Genomic DNA, 17,422 nt, shown 5'->3' on the forward strand with positions numbered 1-17,422 from the left:
AGTCGCCGGGCAGGGAGGCCGGCGGTGAGGAAGCAGCAGCTAGGTGGCCATGCGCTTGGAAGTTAGTGGCAAGTGGGATGGCCGGCGGGTTGGCTGTGAGGTGCCCAGGAAAGAGCCTGATCGAGGACGGTGCCAAGGCTTTGGGCCTGAGCCGGGAGCGGGTGGCTTTTACTGCAAAGGGCGGTGAGACTATCGGATTCGAGGGGTGAGGGAGACACGGCTTGGCTTGAGAGGCCTCCTTGCAGGTGAGCGCAGCGTCGGGAAATACGGGGCCAGGAAAGGAAACGTGCCGACAGAGGAGGCCAGAGAAAGAGGAGGCTCCGCTGCTCGCGGGGAGGGAGTGACGCCCCAGGCCGGACTCCCGGCTCAGCACGAGGACAGGAAAGCCTGGGTGGGGCGCGCGCGGCCCAGGCCCAGGCCCAGGGCCGCTATGGCTCATGGGTTTGTGCCCCCTTTCGGGCAGGTGAGCTGTGTTGGCTGGAGCTGGCGGAAGGGCTGTGAACAAAGGTGATGATAAATAGCTGTGTATCGCTTGCTGGGGGGAGTCGAGCACGGTGCCCTAGCGATCAGTGCCGAGCCCGGATTTATTTAACATCTTTGCTAATTATGTGCAGGAGAAGGCAAAAGACTTGTTAATTACATTCACAGATTATACAAAATTGGGAGGTGTTGAGAAGACCAACCATGACAGAGAAATCATTCAAAGAGCTCAGAGATATGGACAAGACATAAAATGAGGCTCAGTGTGCAAAAGTCCAGGAAGATGTAACCAGAGGATATTAATCCAAAACATTGGAATTCAATGGGCAGTAACCGCCAGGAAAGTAGAAATGCTAAGAAAAGGCCTATGGGTAATGTCGGACAACAAATTAATTATAATTCTACTGTGCAATTCCACAGCAAAATGGTCCGGCGTGATTTCGCCCCATACTTACAGGCCTCATTAGCCTGGGACGGGAGCTCATAATCTTTCCCTTCCTGTCTCTCCCTGCGTGTGCGCACACGCACACACGCGTGCACTCCAATGCACGCACACACGCGTGCACTCCAACCTACCTCACCTCGAATGCGTTTGTTGCCAGGGGGACTCAAGCGTAGAGAGCGGTTGAGCCTTCCAGGAGCCTTCAACCCTGCTCCCCAAAGTCCCTTCCTCTCCAAGGGGAGGAAGCACCACGGCCAATATCAGAGTTCTCGCGGCAGGTGCTCAGGTTGGGGGGGGGGGGGGTGACAGAGGCTTCGCAGGTGCACAGGTTCAGAAGGGGCAGAGCTGGGGCCACTGTGGACCGACCTTTGCCTCCTCAGTCCCACTTGCTGACTTGGCCAAGACATCCGCTGATGTCTGGGGGCGGGGCATTGTGCCGAACGGTTGATATATGTAATCTAGCTTTTGCAGTGGGCCGGGATGGTCATATTATTCTCAAGCCCCTTCCTGACAGCGAGGTAATTTGCCCAAGATCACAAGGCCAGTTAGTGGCCAAGTCACGGGTATGATCTCTGGAGTCAGAGCTCATAACCACGTGTAATACAGCATCCCGGAGGGTGAGATAAGCAAGTGTTTTCTCTCATTTTTATTTTTATTTTATTTTATTTTATTTCATTTCATTTTATTATTTATGGAGGGAGAGCAAGGGAGAGAAAGCAAGAGAGAGACCGAGCGCAAGCAGTGGAGGTGCAGAGAGGGAGAGGGAGAGGGGGAGAGAGAGAGAGAGAGAGAGAGAGAGAGAGAGAGAGAATCCCAAGCAGGCTCCAGGCTCAGTGCAGAGCCCGATGTGAGGCTTGGTCTCACGAACGGGGAGCTCGTGACCTGAGCTGAAATCAAGAGTCAGACTCTTAACCAATTGAGCCACCCAGGAGCCCCGAGCGAGGGTTGTTTTGGTTTTTTTGTTTGTTTGTTTTCAATTCCATCCCATTTCATTACTGCACAGGTGATTACAGGAGGCAGGGATCCAGTGCCATATGGAGCATCTCCCTGCTTTTTTCACGGTACGACCCCATTGTTAGAAAGCTTGTAAGCCCTGCAATGAACATAGATTTGCTTGTTAATTATATACACATACCACGGTACTGCTGTATTAGGGATGTTATACGACTTACCCCCAAATAACAATTTCAAGTACATAGAAGTAGAACTTCTGTTTTCTTCTCATCGACCTGTGGTGATTGCAGAGGCACAGCGCATGTTGGAGCCCTGGTTGAGGGAAGAATCCCTACAATGATAAGAAAGTGTAGGTACAGGGGCTCCTGGGGGGGCCAGTAGGTTGGGCATCTGACTTCAGCTCAGGTCATGATCTCATGGTTAGTGATTTCGAGCCCCACGGCGGGCTCTGTGCTGACAGCTCAGAGCCCTGAGCCTGCTTTGGATTCTGTGTGTGTGTGTGTGTGTGTGTGTGTCTCTCTCTGCCCCTCCCCTACTCATGCTCTTTGTCTCTCTCTCTCTCTCAAAAGTGAATGAACATTAAAAAAAATTTTTTTTAAAAATAAAGCGTAGGTATAATGGATTGAATAGTGTTCCCCCAAGGTTCAAGTCTACCAGGAACCTCAGAATGTGACCTGAGCTGGAAATACAGTCTTGGCAGATGTAATCTGTTGAGATGAGGTCATACTGAATTAGGGTGGGTGCTAAATCTGATGATTAACGTCCTTCTAAGAGGAGGAGACACAGAGCCCATATGACACTGGAGCCAGAGATTAGGTGATGTAGCCTCAAGCCAAGGACTGCCAGGAGCCACCTGAAGCTGGAAGAGGCAAGGAAGAATGATCATCCCTTAGAGATTTTGGGGAAGCACGGCCCTGTCAACACAGTGATTTCAGATTTCTGGCTTCTAGAACCAGGAGAGAATTAATTTCTATTTTTTTAAGTTTATTTATTTACTTTGAGAGAGAGAGAGTGTGAGCACAAGCAGGGAAGGGTGAGAGAGAAGGAGAGACAGAATCCCAAGCAGACTCTGCACCATCAGCACGGAGCCCGACGTGGGGCTCGAACTCACGAACTGTGAGATCATGACCTGAGCCGAGATCGAGAGTCGGATGCTTAGCCGACGGCACCACCCAGGCGCCCCAGATTTCTATTGTTTTAAGTCACCAGGTGTTTGGTGCTCTCTTCCTGCCACCCCAGAAAAGTAATGCAGCTCCGGGAAGGCAGGGAGTCACGTAAACAAGGGCATCATGCTCAGTGTGAGGCTGTTTACCTTTCGGAAACCCAGCAGAGTTCTAGAATGTTGGTCCTGGAAGGAGCCAACCCCACTCTTCCTACACAGAATAGGACCTCAAGTCCAGAGCTCAGCGGCCCCCAGTGCCCCTCCGCCAACCCCATCCCCCCAGTGGGGACGCTTTCCCTGCTCGGTACAGAGCCCACCTGCCCTTCTGAGTGTCCCGGCCTGACTGGTCACCCACGTCCATCCTCCCGCCCTCTTCCCAGCAAGCAAACAAATCCTCTTAATCCTTTCACTTAAACGTCTCCCGTTGGAGACAATTTCTCTAAAATGCGAATTTATTCAGGCCCCAGCTTAAAATCCTCTAGGGGCTCAGCTCCCCCAGAAGCTTACAGGTTCCTTTCAGAAAAAAATTTTTTTTTAAGTTTATTTGTTTTGAGACAGAGATGGCACGGGTGGGGGAGAGAGAGCGAGGGAGAGGGAGAATCCCAAGCAGTCTCCACGCCGTCATCGCAGAGGCCGACCCGGGGTCCGGCCCCACAAACCGTGAGATCACGACCTGGGCCCGGAGCAAGAGTTGGACGCTTAAACGACTGAGCCACCCAGGCCGCCCCCCCTTTCAGGTTCCCCTACCTGGGCTCCGGGGATGAAGGGGGTCCGGCACAGATCTGCCTGGAGGTCACAGGCTGGCAGGTGGAGGGCCGGATGTGGGTCCACCGACCAAGGTTAGGCGCCGCGAATGAGCCCACAGAGGTTGTGGTGCCTACCGAGCTGAAGGGGCTGTTGGACAGAGGGTCGATCTTGCAAAAGGATGGAGGTGTGTTCTGCTCAAGGCGGTGGACGCATCCCAGTTCCCCCCGCAGACCCCAGCTTCTCTGGGCGGCTGGGCCAGGGTCCCGTCACGTGACCGCCGGCTGCCTCCGTGTGCCCTCACAAGGCCGTGTGAGGCCTCCGGCTGGTGCGCCGGGTAAGGGGCCCCCTCACAGCCCTTCGTAAGGTCATCCTGAGCCTCCTGGTCGACCCAAAGCACCCGATTTTCCCATGACACCTGCTCCCTGGGAAGCTGGTCCTTCCCGTGCAGCGGGATCTAGCGGGAGAGGCCCCAGAAGACTCCACCCGAGGCTGCGTCCGCGGGGTCCTGAGAGTGGCCGGGCAGCCCCAGTGGGGATGGGGCGCGGTCGGGCCCCCCCACCCCGATCCCGCCTCCCCTCTCCGCAAGCCCTGCAGCTGGGACGGAGAGCAAGCTGTCGCCAGGCCGGAACAGGAGCCAGCCCGTCCCACTGTGTCCCTCATTTCAAAGCCTCAGCATGGAGGGCCCGGTGGCCCTGGCGGGAAGAGTCTCTGGGAAGAGGAGTTTTGACTGCTGACTTTTTTTATTTTTCACAGTACCAGCAACTGCAGGGGACATTTGCCTGAGGCGACCGGCCATTCACTTCATTTGTGTTTCTTCTTTTTCATTACCGTCCCTGTCCGTTGCACGGTGCGTCCGAATCGCGGGCAGCCAGCAGTAGGAAAATACCCACAGCCTCCTGATTCCTCGGGACCATTTCTCACCGAGCTCAGGCAGCCTCGCTGGGGAGAGTGCGGTGTCTAGAAAGAAGCAAGAACAGATTTTAGTGAGGAATACCAGCATTGGAGCGGGGACAAAAGAATGGACGTGGTGAACAGATGGGAGGGTGTTTAGCGAAGACTCATGATCTATGTGAACAGTGCAGGCTGGGACCTCCCTTCTTTTTGTTTTTGATGCATCAGGGTATGATATGATAGGATATGACAGAACGTGTCAAAAATTTAGGGGAAAATAAAACCCTGGGTTTTTTTTTTGAAACATCAAACTATTGCTATCAATAGGAACAGCAACTGTTCAAAAATTTGTTTCAGAACTGCCAAGAAGTGAGCGTTCGTGGAAAAAAAAAGTATTTTTCCCTGCTGTTTGCAAGGTGGACACAAATGAAAACAGTAGGAGGTTGACAACTTGGCACATGTCTAATAAATCTGAGGCATAAAAAGTCAACAATTCACCGTTCAAGAAAGCATTACCGGAATAAAAAGTGCTACGCGGAGAAAGAATAACCATTAAAAAATAGATTTTCTGAATTCAGTAAGTAATTTAGCCCTCAGAGCGCCGGTCTTCAAAACAAGGAAGCTTTTTCTTTCTCCCCGTAAGAGAGAGAGGGGCAGTGCTGAGCTCAGAACGGAGTGCCCTGCTGCATCTGAAATGAACCAGGTGAAAAGGCAGCTCCCAGAGAGCAGATGTTAGGGGCTCGGAGGGCTGGTGACAGGGGTCAGAGAGCGGGGACTTCCAGATCCAGGCTGCTCAGCGGCTCCACGCAGGAGCGGGCTTAATTTGACAAGTTGGTCCAGTTATAGGGAATTCACAGATCGCGGTCCATGCCAAGCAGATTTGGCCACCAACAGCACGTCTGTGGCTGGCCAAGAGGACGGCAGGTGGGCGGCCGTCCCTGCTCTCCCCGCGCTAACGCCACCGACAGAGAGGCAGAGCCCCTGCGAGGGCGCGGGGAGCCCGGCCGGAGAAGCCGAGGGCTTCAGAGGTGGGACGAAAGAAGGAATCGCGGTCCTCGGATCACAATAGGGATGGTTTTTGTTCTCACCGTTTTCTGTTCAAGCTCCTAATTCTTTTTTGCCACCACGATGAGTATGGTGGGGAGGAAGATTTTAAACGAATGTGAGAACTGTTGGTAATTCTCATGCAAGTCTCATGTAAACAAAAATATCAGCATTAAAGTTACGAATCCTAATGTGTGGCACGGAGCTAAAATCTGTATCTTTTTGAATTAGAGGAATATAGATATACAGCACTGAGTAGCGTCTCTGTGCAGTTCAGGAAACTGACACAGTCTCTCCAATTTATAGGGAAATTGACACAATTTTGCAAAAATGCAAAACCATTTGTGAACTGGGTTTTGCATAATGGGATTAATTTGGTTGACTGTCATATCCACTGTGCTGCAAAATGCAAGTTAATCACAACATCATTTTGAGTTTTTTTAAGGGAAGAAAGAGAAAGGAAGAAAGGAAAGGCATTTTTCCCCCCTCATCCGACTATCTTTTCATTAAGAGAAAATACCCATTCTTCTAGTCTGCACCTTAGGTAGCTTCAGGAAATAATGCCAGATGAATTTTGCAGTGGACGCCTCCATGAACTGAGCCGAATTGGCCTACCTCCAACGAGAAAAATTAACAGCTTTCATAGAAGCATGAAAAATTGCTTCCAAGGAAAGCCCGTCCTGTATGCTTCCGTGTATGTGTGCGTCTGCTCAGAGCTACACTGCACAATAGGGCTGAGGCCGTATCACACACATTTTGTCGCCACGCTCAGTTCCGTAGCGTCATTATTGTGAACCCTCTTTCCATCTACAGACAAGATCTAGATGATTCAGGAAGGTACCAATTGTATCCAAGAAGGTACGATACGTGACTACGCTCGTCAGAAAAGCTAGGTTAAACCATGGCAACAAATAACCCAGAGTCTCCATGGCTCAACACAGGAGCTGCTGCTTCTTCTGCCTAGGTGTAGGGCAGTGGGGGGAGGTCTTCTCACGGGGTGCCATAGCCTCCCCCCCCCCCCCCCCCCCCCCACTGATAGTACTTTATCTAGACACAGGCTCCGTTGAGTGCCCAGTCAGGACAAAGGGAGCAGGGGAGCCCAGTGAGTTCCCCGACCCTCAGTTTCTGCCTGGGAGAGACACTTTCACCACTGCCCGCATTTCCTTGCCCAAAGCAAGTCCTGTGGCGGCACCTACCTTCAGGGCAGCAGGGAGGACCAGATCTGTCCACGCGTCACAAAGGCCACGGTCATGTGTGGAATTTGTCTGTATCTCTCCACCGCTGTGAGGACTGGCTGTGAATCTGCCCAGCATGTCTCCTCTAGATGGTGGGAACCAGTGTGATGGAGAAGGGTCTCCTCCCTGCAGGGAAGGACTCGGCACAGGTGTCATTTAGCCTTGAATCAACTCAACCCAACAAGGACCAAGAGCCCACCCCAGGCCGGACACCGGAGAGGGGACGGTGATGAGGAAGACCTTCCTCTTGTCTGAAGGGAAGGACAGAATGAGCTCCTTAGGGCAAAGCAAAGTATCCTAAGTAGCACGACTGACAAGCACAAGATGGGGCGCCTGGGTGGCTCAGTCGGTTAAGCGTCCGACTTCGGCTCAGGTCACGATCTCGCGGTCCGTGAGTTCGAGCCCTGCGTCGGGCTCTGGGCTGACGCTCGGAGCCTGGAGCCTGCTTTGGGTTCTGTGTCTCCCTCTCTCTCTGCCCCTCCCCCACCAAAAATAAAAATTAAAAATTTTAAAACCTTAAAAGAAAAAAAAAGAAAGAAAACCACGAGAGCATCCGAGTGTGATGTGTAGGGAGCAAAACTCAGGAAGGCTTCCCAGGAAGAGACATTTCTACTGAGTCCTGAAGGGCCCAACAGGTGGGAGGAGGGAGGGGACAGCATGTGTGGGAGACCGCGAGGGCTCCGGTTTGGGAAGGGCTGAGGTTGGCGGAGGGAATCGGTGCTCAGTGGCGGGTGTCCCGGCAGGTGGAACCCGGGCATTTACACTTGCTTTGGCAGCTCCGGGCAAGAACGGCTCCCGTGTCTCCCTGTCGGCGTCCCGGGTCTGGAGGCTCATGTATGGGATGCTTGTGCCAGTGTCACACTCTCAAGAAGACAACGCCCTCCGGAGTCTCAGGTCCCCCTTCCGAAGCGTGTCGGCCGGGCCACCTGGACGGTGACACCTGACCTCCCTCGGCCTGTTTTCTCGTCTCTGTGGGTTTCACGTCTACGCGGTATGGTTGTTCAGAGAGCTTGAACGGATGATGTCTGAAGGACCCAGCACGAGACGCTTGCTCCTGAGAAGCCGTGGTTGCTGGTAAGAGTTTATTGTTAGTTCGGTTTTAAGGAGAGAAACTGCTGATTAACTACTTGGACCCCTATGGGGGCTGCTCAGCTGATAACAATTCCCCTGGTGGCCCGCGTGGCCCGTTCCCCCGCCCCTCCAGCTGTGGCTGATTTACCCACAGGTAGAGACACCTCACGGCGCACCAGAAGGCTCTGTCGCCGAGACTGTGAGACTTGGATGAGAGACCCATAGAGGCACATCACCGCATGGTGTGCCCAAGGGAGCTGTTAGAGGTCGAGGCTCAGCTGTGGGGCTGGGCCCTGGGTTCTGCGGACCACCCCAAAGTCCTCTCGGGGGATCCCACTGTGCGGTCAGGACTGCCAGAGTGGCCGTCACAGCTGGCTTCCCAGGTAGCCTTGGCCAACAAAACAGGCTTCTGAGGTAAAGGACTCCTCTTCCTCCAAAGGGCTTCCAAGTAAGATTGGCTCGTGATCCATTTGATTCCTTTGATTCGAACAATCGTCACTTGTCAGTGGGTGGCACAGGGCAGGCTCCCGTGGGAGCGGTCCCTGGGCGTCTGAGTGAGCAGGAGGGGGCAGTCTCCGACCACAGAAGATCTCCACAGGGCAGGGGGTGCAAACAGCGCCCACACTGCACGAGCATCTCCAGGCGTGGGTGCTCTGACTCCGAGGGTTTGTCCTGCCGCTATGCCCGTGTAGACCCGCCTGGATTCTGCTTTGCAGGGAAGCCCCCAGGTGTGGTGCCGAGCTCTGGTTCAGAGAGGGTGACAAGCTGGCCTCCAGCCCCAGTGTCAGGCCTGTCTTATTTCCCTGGGGCTGGAGGTGGGGAGAGGAAGGGGGAGCTAGCTTTATCGGTGCCCACTATGTGCCACATGCTGATTCACCTACTTCTAAGCTCGGCCACCTACTTCTGACTCAACGGGCAGTGGTCTCAGTGTGTCCCCAGCCACAGGTGGAGGGGAAACGAAGCCCCTCGCTTGTGGTCACCGGCTAGAAGGGATAGATGGAAACTGATTGCCAGTCCTAGCCTCTGGGACGCTAATGGTCTGAGCACTGGGCAGGTACTTCTCAAGGGATTAAGGAGGAGAGAAAAATAAAGGTAAGAGAGAGGCAGACAAAAGGGAGAAGTGGGCACTCCCCACTCCCCCCCCCACACACCAAACAACGAAAAGAATCAGCCCCTCAAAAGTTCTTTCAAACATTTAGCCCCCTGCATCTTGGTAAAGTTCCACACTGTTTCTGGAGCACGGAGGGGCACCCTGTATCCATACGCTTGATGTAAAGGTGCTAATCCCAAGACTAGGAGGCCACCAGCTATTGACCAAATATAAAAGTAGAAACAGCTTGACAGACAGACAAAGCTTTAAAAACACTGAGGCCTGGGTCCTCCTTCAGGAGATGCTGGCAACTGATCTTGGTTGCATCCTAAATGCACAGAGGTTTGAAAGCTCCCCAGCCCTATAGTGGTGAGCACACCCCGCATCCAGAGTGTGGTTGCTAATACCCTTCTCCGATAAAAAGAACCAGGGGTCTGTGGAGAAAGGGTCGGAATGTGAGATGGGCGCATCTTGTGGTGCCAGAAAGTAAGGAGGTGCTAAAGCACAAAACCAGACCCATGGTGCCACCACGATGGGGACATGTCAGGAGGACACGGGAGCAATGGAAGGGACCTCCATTGGCTAACACGTTTGAGCAAATACATGAACGAGGCAGTGTCGGAATATAACTCCAAGTCTACACCGAGTCCATCCTGCCATAAATAAGTGGTTGACAAAAGAAATGAAGACGGAGGAGAATCTGCTCTGCAGAATTTCAAATGATTTGTGTGGAACCTCCATGCCGGAGGAGGTGGAACAGAGTTCTCTGCTCCTGGAGCATGCTGGGCTGCTCACAGGGCCTTCCTGCCCCCAAGTACAGCATATGGACAGGGGGAAAGGGCAACCTTCCACGGGGGGACCCTGACAGACACTGCCTTGGCCACGTGATCACATTTGACATCAACGATAAGAAGTGCCCTGACAGCATGCACCCTCCATGGGATTTCTGGGAACTTCCTCTCCTAGACCCATAAATGCAGTCTGTCTTAGCCCGTTCTCTGCTCTCACAAAGTACCATGAGTTTGATGGCTTGTAAACAGCAAGCAAGGAGTCCTCACAGCCCTGGAGCCTGGAAATCCAAGATCAGGGTGGCTGCGTGGTCCAGCGAGGGCCCTCTTCTGGTTTGCAGACTGCTGACCTCTCGCCGTGTCCTCACCTGGTGGGTAAAGGAGCTAGCAGCCTCTGCGGCTTTTTCTCGAAAGGGCACCGATCCCGTTCACGAGGGATCGACCCTCCTTATCTGATCACCCTCAGAGGGCCCACCTCTGAATAAAACCACCCTGGGGATGAGAAGACAAAATGCGAGTTTGGGAGAGACATGGGTATGTCTATAACATTACCCATAAGAAAACCATCCAACTCAAATTGAGAGACACTCTACAAAATACACAACCAACCTTCCGCAAAACCGGCAAGGTCATTAATCTCAGCGAAACCTGAGAGGCTCAGCCAAGAGGAGCCTAAGGAGACCTGATAACTGAAGTAATGTGCTGTCCTGGACGCAATCTTGGAACAGAAGAAGGTGAAAGCTCAGGAGATCTGAATAATACATAGACTTCGGTTCATACTAATGCATCGACATTGGTTCGTTAATTGCGACCGACGTACCATCGTAATAGACAAGGCTACTAACCGGGAAACTGGGTGTGTGGCATGTGGGGGCACTATATTGTCTTTGTAATTTTTCTGTAAGTCCAATTATTCTATAATTAAAAGTTGACTGGGGAAAAAAATGCCACTCCCAGGGGATTTCACTGGACAGTTGGGGGGGAGGGGCGCTGCTTGGGACCCTGTGTGCGTGGCTCCGCCATAATGGGAAAGTACTGACATCACCGGGCCCCTTTGCTATGCGTTTCTTACCCAGGATAGGAAGTGATCCATATGGGAGGCGTGGGGGTCTGTCTGAGGACACCGGACAAAGGAGACCCGTCCCGTCACTCTGGTTCAGCTCCCCCGTCCTGCATCGCACTCTGTGGGCCCCCAGGTAAGGTTTCCTTTACCCGGCAGGGTCCCTGTGCTGGAAACATGGAAACCAATCCCTCTCTGCACTTCTGTGCTGACACAAGAACAGACATTGCAAATGGATATTCGTGCTCCTGAGAGGCTGTGTGAACGCAGTTGAACCTCCGGGTTCTGTGCCTCTGTTCCCACTACATACATGGTGACGGGCTCCTGAAGCCAGTCGGTCACCCTGGGGGGGTGGGGAGCTGCACGGGGCTGCCCCAGGCTGCGACAGGGGGGCACGGAGGCCCCCAGGAAGTTTTCCATCCTCTTCCCAACCCTTAGCCTCCTCCCCCCCCAGATGTCCCTTGGCCATGGAGGGGGCCTGGTGGCCACCTCCCTAAGGACCAACACGGGCCTAGGAAAGGACGTCCTTGTCCAAGCTGAGCCAGCCCCCGGGGCCAGGGTTTGGCCTCCAAGTGGTCTTTGTTTGAAGATAATCTGCGGGGTGGCTGGTGAGCCATCAGCAGGGGGCCAGACCGACCCTTCTCCTCCACAGTGTATCCCAAGGGGTGCCCTCAGGAAGGGACAGACGCCTCGGGCCCCTGACCCGGCATCTGCCTCCCACCCCCCCCCCCCCCAAGATGGGAAACTTGCGTGACGGACCCACAGACTTGTTGCTAGGAAACCGCAGGAGCAACCTTTGTGATCTCACATATGCTTAACACAATAATAAATAATGGTTAACACGATAATAAATAAACAAATAACAATAATTATAACACGCCCCAAGCCTGTTGTTTCTCCAAAATTAATTTATGATGAATTACGGCTCAAATTCCTTGGAACACGAGCAAGGGGAGAGGAGAAGAACTTCTTTTATTCGCCATCAGGCACAGGAGGGGTGAGAAACGGCCTCTCCCTGACCAAGCTCTTCCCGGGCCTCTGGGGACCCACGGGAGGCACCAGAAGGGGCTGTCCTCCTTGCCTGGGCCCCTCACACCGCCTCTCCCCTGCCTGCTACAGTTAAGTTTTTTAGATACTTTACTTGCATTTCTAATTCAGTTATTCCTCTGAAATTTATTCAAAGGATTTATGCTTATGAAATTATAATATAATGCTGCCTATATGCCAATGAGCTGCAGGCAAAGAAAATAATTTTCTTCAATTTACAGTTATGAGGCTGGAGGAAAATGATGCCTTCTTATCACCTCTTTCTCTCTGTGTGTCTTGGCATTTTTTTAAGTCTTCAGAAGGCAGGAGCTGATGATGAATCCTTAAGCAGATCACACTGATAATTGTATTTCAGAGATGGCAGCTCCGTGAACGCTGTCCACCGCTCGTCGCCAGTCACTGGAGGTACCGGTGTCACCCGCTCCTTGTCTCAGAAACTCAGCCTCGGTATCGCCAGCTCGCCGGGGATGTTGTTAGATCGTCCGAGAGGATTATTAGATGGAAGGGAAATTTACGGATGACACTTGGTAACAATTAATCAGGAGCTGTTGATAAAGTTAAGTTGGTTCTCTTATCCCTACCCCCTCCCCGAGCTATAGACGTTGCGTCTATATGTCTAGGTATAGACATCTAATCGTAATAATATGCAGGCCTTGTTCCGATTGTCAAATGCCTCATTTTGTCACTCTGTTTGATTAATGGACCCTTTGGAGTCCCCAAAAAGTCCTCGTAATACAAATAAAAAGAATCATAAATATTGAATAAGCTCACAGCACAGTTAACCTTGACTACATTTTGGGACATTCTTGGAGAAAGTTTGCTATACGGAAAATAAATTGCTGTGGGGATTAAAAAAATATGCGCCCTCACACCAAATTGGAGATTTTGGACAATGTCACCTCTCTCACCTTGTCACTCTTATTAATCTAGTGTGATTAATTAGTTTAGTTAGCTTTACATTCAGGCCAGCAAAGGGCCGGACGGCTGGCATGCTAGCATACTAGGGGCCCCGTGCCCCATCTGCCAAAGGGATTTGGGGGCGAGGAGGGGCTAATGGGGACAGCGCTGTAACCCCACGCGGCACAAAAACGGGGGATGTGCACGGGCCGTTTCGGACGTCATTTATGGGCAAGAGCCTGGAGGGGGGCTGGGGACTCTCAGCTGCTTTGGCAAAGGCCTTCTCTCCGTGGGTGGGTTCTCATCATGGAAACGCTCGGTTCTCTCAGACCCAAGTCTGCCCTCAGTAGCCGGGGCCCTTTGAGATGCCCCCTTACATACAGATCACAGACGGGACCGGTCAGTTGACCCGGAACACCGATCCCAGCTAGGCCGTAATGACCTGCTGATTTCCTTCAGCCCCTAGCCTGTGGTGAAGGGCTGGGTGGAGACTGAGGCCCGGACCTGCTTCTGCAGTGTGGTTGGTGCATGCCTGTGGGCACAGATTTGACCGCCCGGCTCTCGGTTTGCTCACCTGTGGACTGGGCATTCCCACCTCGTAGGATGGTTATAAGGATGAAATGAAACAAAGGAAAAAAATGTGGCACACTGTCCGGCATATAAACAATACTCTGGGGGCACCTGGGTGGGCCAGTCAGTTAAGCGCCAGACTCTTGATTTCGGCTCAGGTCATGATTTCACGGTATTCCTGGGTTCGAGCCCCGCTTCGGGCTCTGTGCACTGACCTCATGGAGCCTGCTTGGGATTCTCTCTCTCTCTGCACCTCCCCTGCTCACGCTCTCTTTGTCTCTCTCAAAGTCAATACATAAACTTCAAAAAAAAAGAAAACAACCTGTGTAGTGGGTAGAATTGTGGCCCCTCTCCCCCCAGAAGAGGTATTGATGTCTTAACCCCTGGTACCTGTGTGGTACCCCTGGTACTTCTTAGGTGTGGGCTGATGTAATTGGGTTGGAACCAGGTCACAATGGAGCAGCGTGGGTCCTCATCCAATGACAGGTGTCCTTGTAAGGAGACAGAAATGTGGACGCAGACACCCAGGAGAAGCCACGTGACCGCAGAGGCAGAGATAGGAGTGATGGATCTCTGAGGCATCCAGGGGCCTCCAGAAGCTGGAAGAGGAGAGGAAAGATCCCCCCGCCCCGCCCCCAGAGCCTTCAGAGGGAGCGCGGCCCTGCTCACACCTTGATTCTGGGCTTCGTGCCTCCAGGACTGAGAGACGATGTTTCTGTTGTTTCGGCCACGTTTTCGGTGCTCTCGCCCTGCAGCCCCGGGAAACTGATCCACGCTGTCGATGGCAACCGTGATTTGGTCTGTGGGGAACAAGAGCAGCAGGGCTGAGGACTCAGCCTGGTCTGCGTGGGGCTGGTTTCTCCCGTCCGCGCTTCCCCAGGCAGAGTCAGGATCACGCCGGCAGCCTCCCACTGCTGACGGGGCTGCGGTGGAGGCCGGCAGGCCCGCAGCCCTACCTGCCGGGTGAGGGACTGCACCGGGGTACCCTGGCGTCTCGGTCAGTCGTCCTAACCCAGACCCCGCGGAAGTGCTGCAGAGGCAACGCGACCCGTGATTCGGGGGACAGGGATTCATTCCGGTGTATCGGTTTATGTGGCCTTTTCTCAAGTTCCATTGTTATTTTTAGATACAGGCAAAATTCAAAAGAACTCAACTACCCTAATACGCCCCAGGAAATTATCTGCTGAAACATAAGGCGCCTCACGTTAGGTACCAAATATATAACGGAGAAGTTGCAAGTGAATGCAATTTTGTATGTGGAGACTTATTTTCCTGTTGACGTTTCGGGATAAATCCAAGAACTTATTTCCTCCTAAGTGAAAACGTTGGCCCCCGTCACACTGAAAACGACACTTGCCTCTTGCTCTTTCTCCCGGCGTCGTGGGCCTGACGTGCTCCGGAGGTGACACAGCCCTTCCAGGCCCCGGCTGTGCCCACGCATGTCCGAAAGGCCATCACACACGGCGAGTTTCTGCAAACGCCACGCGGACTCTGGTCCGAGGGAAGAGGGTGGCTGGGAGGTCCTGAGAGCGGGCTCTCCGAGTGGGGCGGGCAGAAGGTTCAGGGTGTGGGCTCGTCAGAATCCCCTCCGTGGGGAGCTCCGACTTTGGATCTCCGGCTCAGGTCACGACCTCGTGGTTCGTGAGTTCAAGCCCCGCGTCGGGCTCCACGCTAACAGCAGAGCCTGCTTGGGATCCTCTCTCTCTCCGTCCCTCTCTCTCTCTCAAAGTAAGTAAATAAACTTAAAAGGAAAACAAAGGGAATGGTTCAGGGAGCACGCTAATCCGGGAGAGGAAGGTCAGGGCTGGGGAGCATCATAGGACTTGGAGCCAGGCCGGGAGGAAATCTGGCCATGCAGTTGGTGGAGTCAGAAGTCAGGGTGCGGCGGGCAGGGAGACAAGGGACGGAGAGCAGTGGGGACTCTCGGCACAGACGACTTTTCCATGAAGCCGCCCCCGAGGAAAGGGACACGGAGGCCACAGGCCACGAGTCACAGGTGTAACCGCCCGGGTGTGCCTCTCCCGGCGCCTTCCTGCTCAAGGCTACCTGCCCTCTCCTCCCTGCGTTCCTGTGCCTGCGCGGTGACCCTGGGTGGTGCATAGTGACCGTGAATATTTGCTTGGATGAATGACTCAATGAGCAGCAGGACTGGGCACATTTCTGGGCTGGGAGGGGAGAGCCAGGGGCAAGCGAGGGAGGGACACCTACGAATGAGGTCCTTCCTGCAGGAGAGGGGGGGCCCAGACCCCACTGTGTGTGGCCACGGAACCCTGGTGTCGGGGCGATTCCTCCCAGACGCTCCTGCCGCTTTCGGGGTGCGGGGAAGGTGAGGTTTTCTGAGAAGGAGGGAGGAGTCGGTGGGAAGAAGGTGGCGGAGGCAGTGAAGCTCCGAAGGCTGAGCCTGGCAGGGAGGAAGCGGGGGCCTGCCTGGCAGCCGGGGATGGAACAGTGGGGGGCTGGCCGAGCAGGGGGCAGAAGAGTGAGTCAGGCGGGCAGCGGAGGGAGGAATGAGCACCCTTAAAGCCTGGAGCCCGGTGCTCCGGCCTCACGGACATCACGTGGGCAGAAAAGGGGTGGCAGGACCTAGTCTCGCCCCTGATGGGGAGCTTTTCTTGGGAGGCAAAGATTTTAGGTGAATCTGCGACGTGGGTCTTAGCGATCTCGGGTGGAGATGATCGTTCCGGTATCCCAGGGGGCTGAGACGTTGCGTCTTCCCCGAAGGCAGGCACTGGTTTGGGAGGGAATCCAGAAGTGCAGCTGAGCACACCGATTGCTCACTTCGTGATTTTCTGAAAAGAGCTCAAGCAGCACACGAGCACCTATTTGAAAGATGCTCACATTTGGGTCTCCGTCCATATTCATTAGGGTAGCGGTAGCTGTTGGGACAGACGAACCCAGCCTCGTGCGGCCTTAGCACAGATTGTTTTGTCACGCTGGGGGCAAGAAAGGGGCATCGCTGGTCGGTGCCTCACCCGGGCCGCTCTGGGTCTGAGGTTCCAGGCTCTCTGACGGGCAGTGAGCCTGGGCACCGGCGGAGAGGGAGCCCCGCAGGTGCAGGGTTTTCATCGGCCTGGCCTGGAAGTGTCCACAGGGCTCCCGCGTCCAAGCGACTGGCCCAAAGGGCCCTGGGGCCCCGAGTAACCACAGGGGCCGGAGACTGTAGTCCAACTGTGTCTCTAACTACAGGAGGAGACAGGGTCGGTGGACTTGCCACGTGGACTTTCCGCTCCCCCCACCCCCCGGGGCTAGAGTAAGGGGAATAACAGGTGTTTCTGAAACTGGAACCTATGGGCTGGTTGCTTGAATTTATGGATTGATCCAGCGAAAGATTTGTGCCGAAACATCATGAATTGCTCAAATGTAAACCTGTACGCAGCCAACAGGCCCCAAACAAAGGTGATCCGTGGCAGTAAATAAAGGAAGAAATGTTGTTCATTTCTTGCCAGCATGGATAGCTCTTCAGTACCTAAATCCGGGATTTTTAAACTTTTCCGTCCGGAACTAGCTTCCAGCCCATCTGTGGTCGCATGTTGTGAATACACATTACACTCTCTTTGCCCTTTTACGTTCCCGAAACAAACGTTGGGTCTTTCGGATGTGTTCTTCACTGGTAAGAGAGGGCGATACTCTGGCTGTATCCGAGGGTGACATTCTCATGTCTCACGTGTCACTTCCTTCTTTTCGAGGTGAGTGCATTTCCATCTGTGTGAGGCACCCCCAGGTGGGAGGGGGCGTTCTGCTTTCACAGAGTCTCAAGTCATCATCTGGAACGTGGTTGGGGCTTTAGGTGCCAGCAAAGAAGGCTTGGGGTTTTCAGATTTACCCCCAAATAAAGTGCTAAAGTCGTGCTGATGGTCTTACGCACACACGGGGGGATGGTCTCTTGGAGGGAACAGGGTCAGTGCTCAGTGGCAGACGCATGGCCCCTCAGAGAATTTGCGGTC

The 17,422-nt window shown here is 53.7% G+C and overlaps 1 long non-coding RNA gene across 1 annotated transcript; it reads right to left on the reverse strand.

Moving 5' to 3' along the window:
- Window positions 1-4,512: 4,512 nt before the first annotated feature.
- Window positions 4,513-13,816, reverse strand: LOC147575696 (uncharacterized). The gene is made up of 3 exons (XR_015242655.1): window positions 13,694-13,816; window positions 6,917-7,081; window positions 4,513-4,742 (listed from the first exon to the last, which is right to left on the reverse strand). It is a non-coding gene; the product is annotated as an uncharacterized LOC147575696 (long non-coding RNA).
- Window positions 13,817-17,422: the final 3,606 nt, after the last annotated feature.

This window comes from Puma concolor, chromosome D3, assembly GCF_028749965.1.
Source record: "Puma concolor isolate L17-30 chromosome D3, mPumCon1.1.hap2, whole genome shotgun sequence".
NCBI lineage: Eukaryota > Metazoa > Chordata > Mammalia > Carnivora > Felidae > Puma > Puma concolor.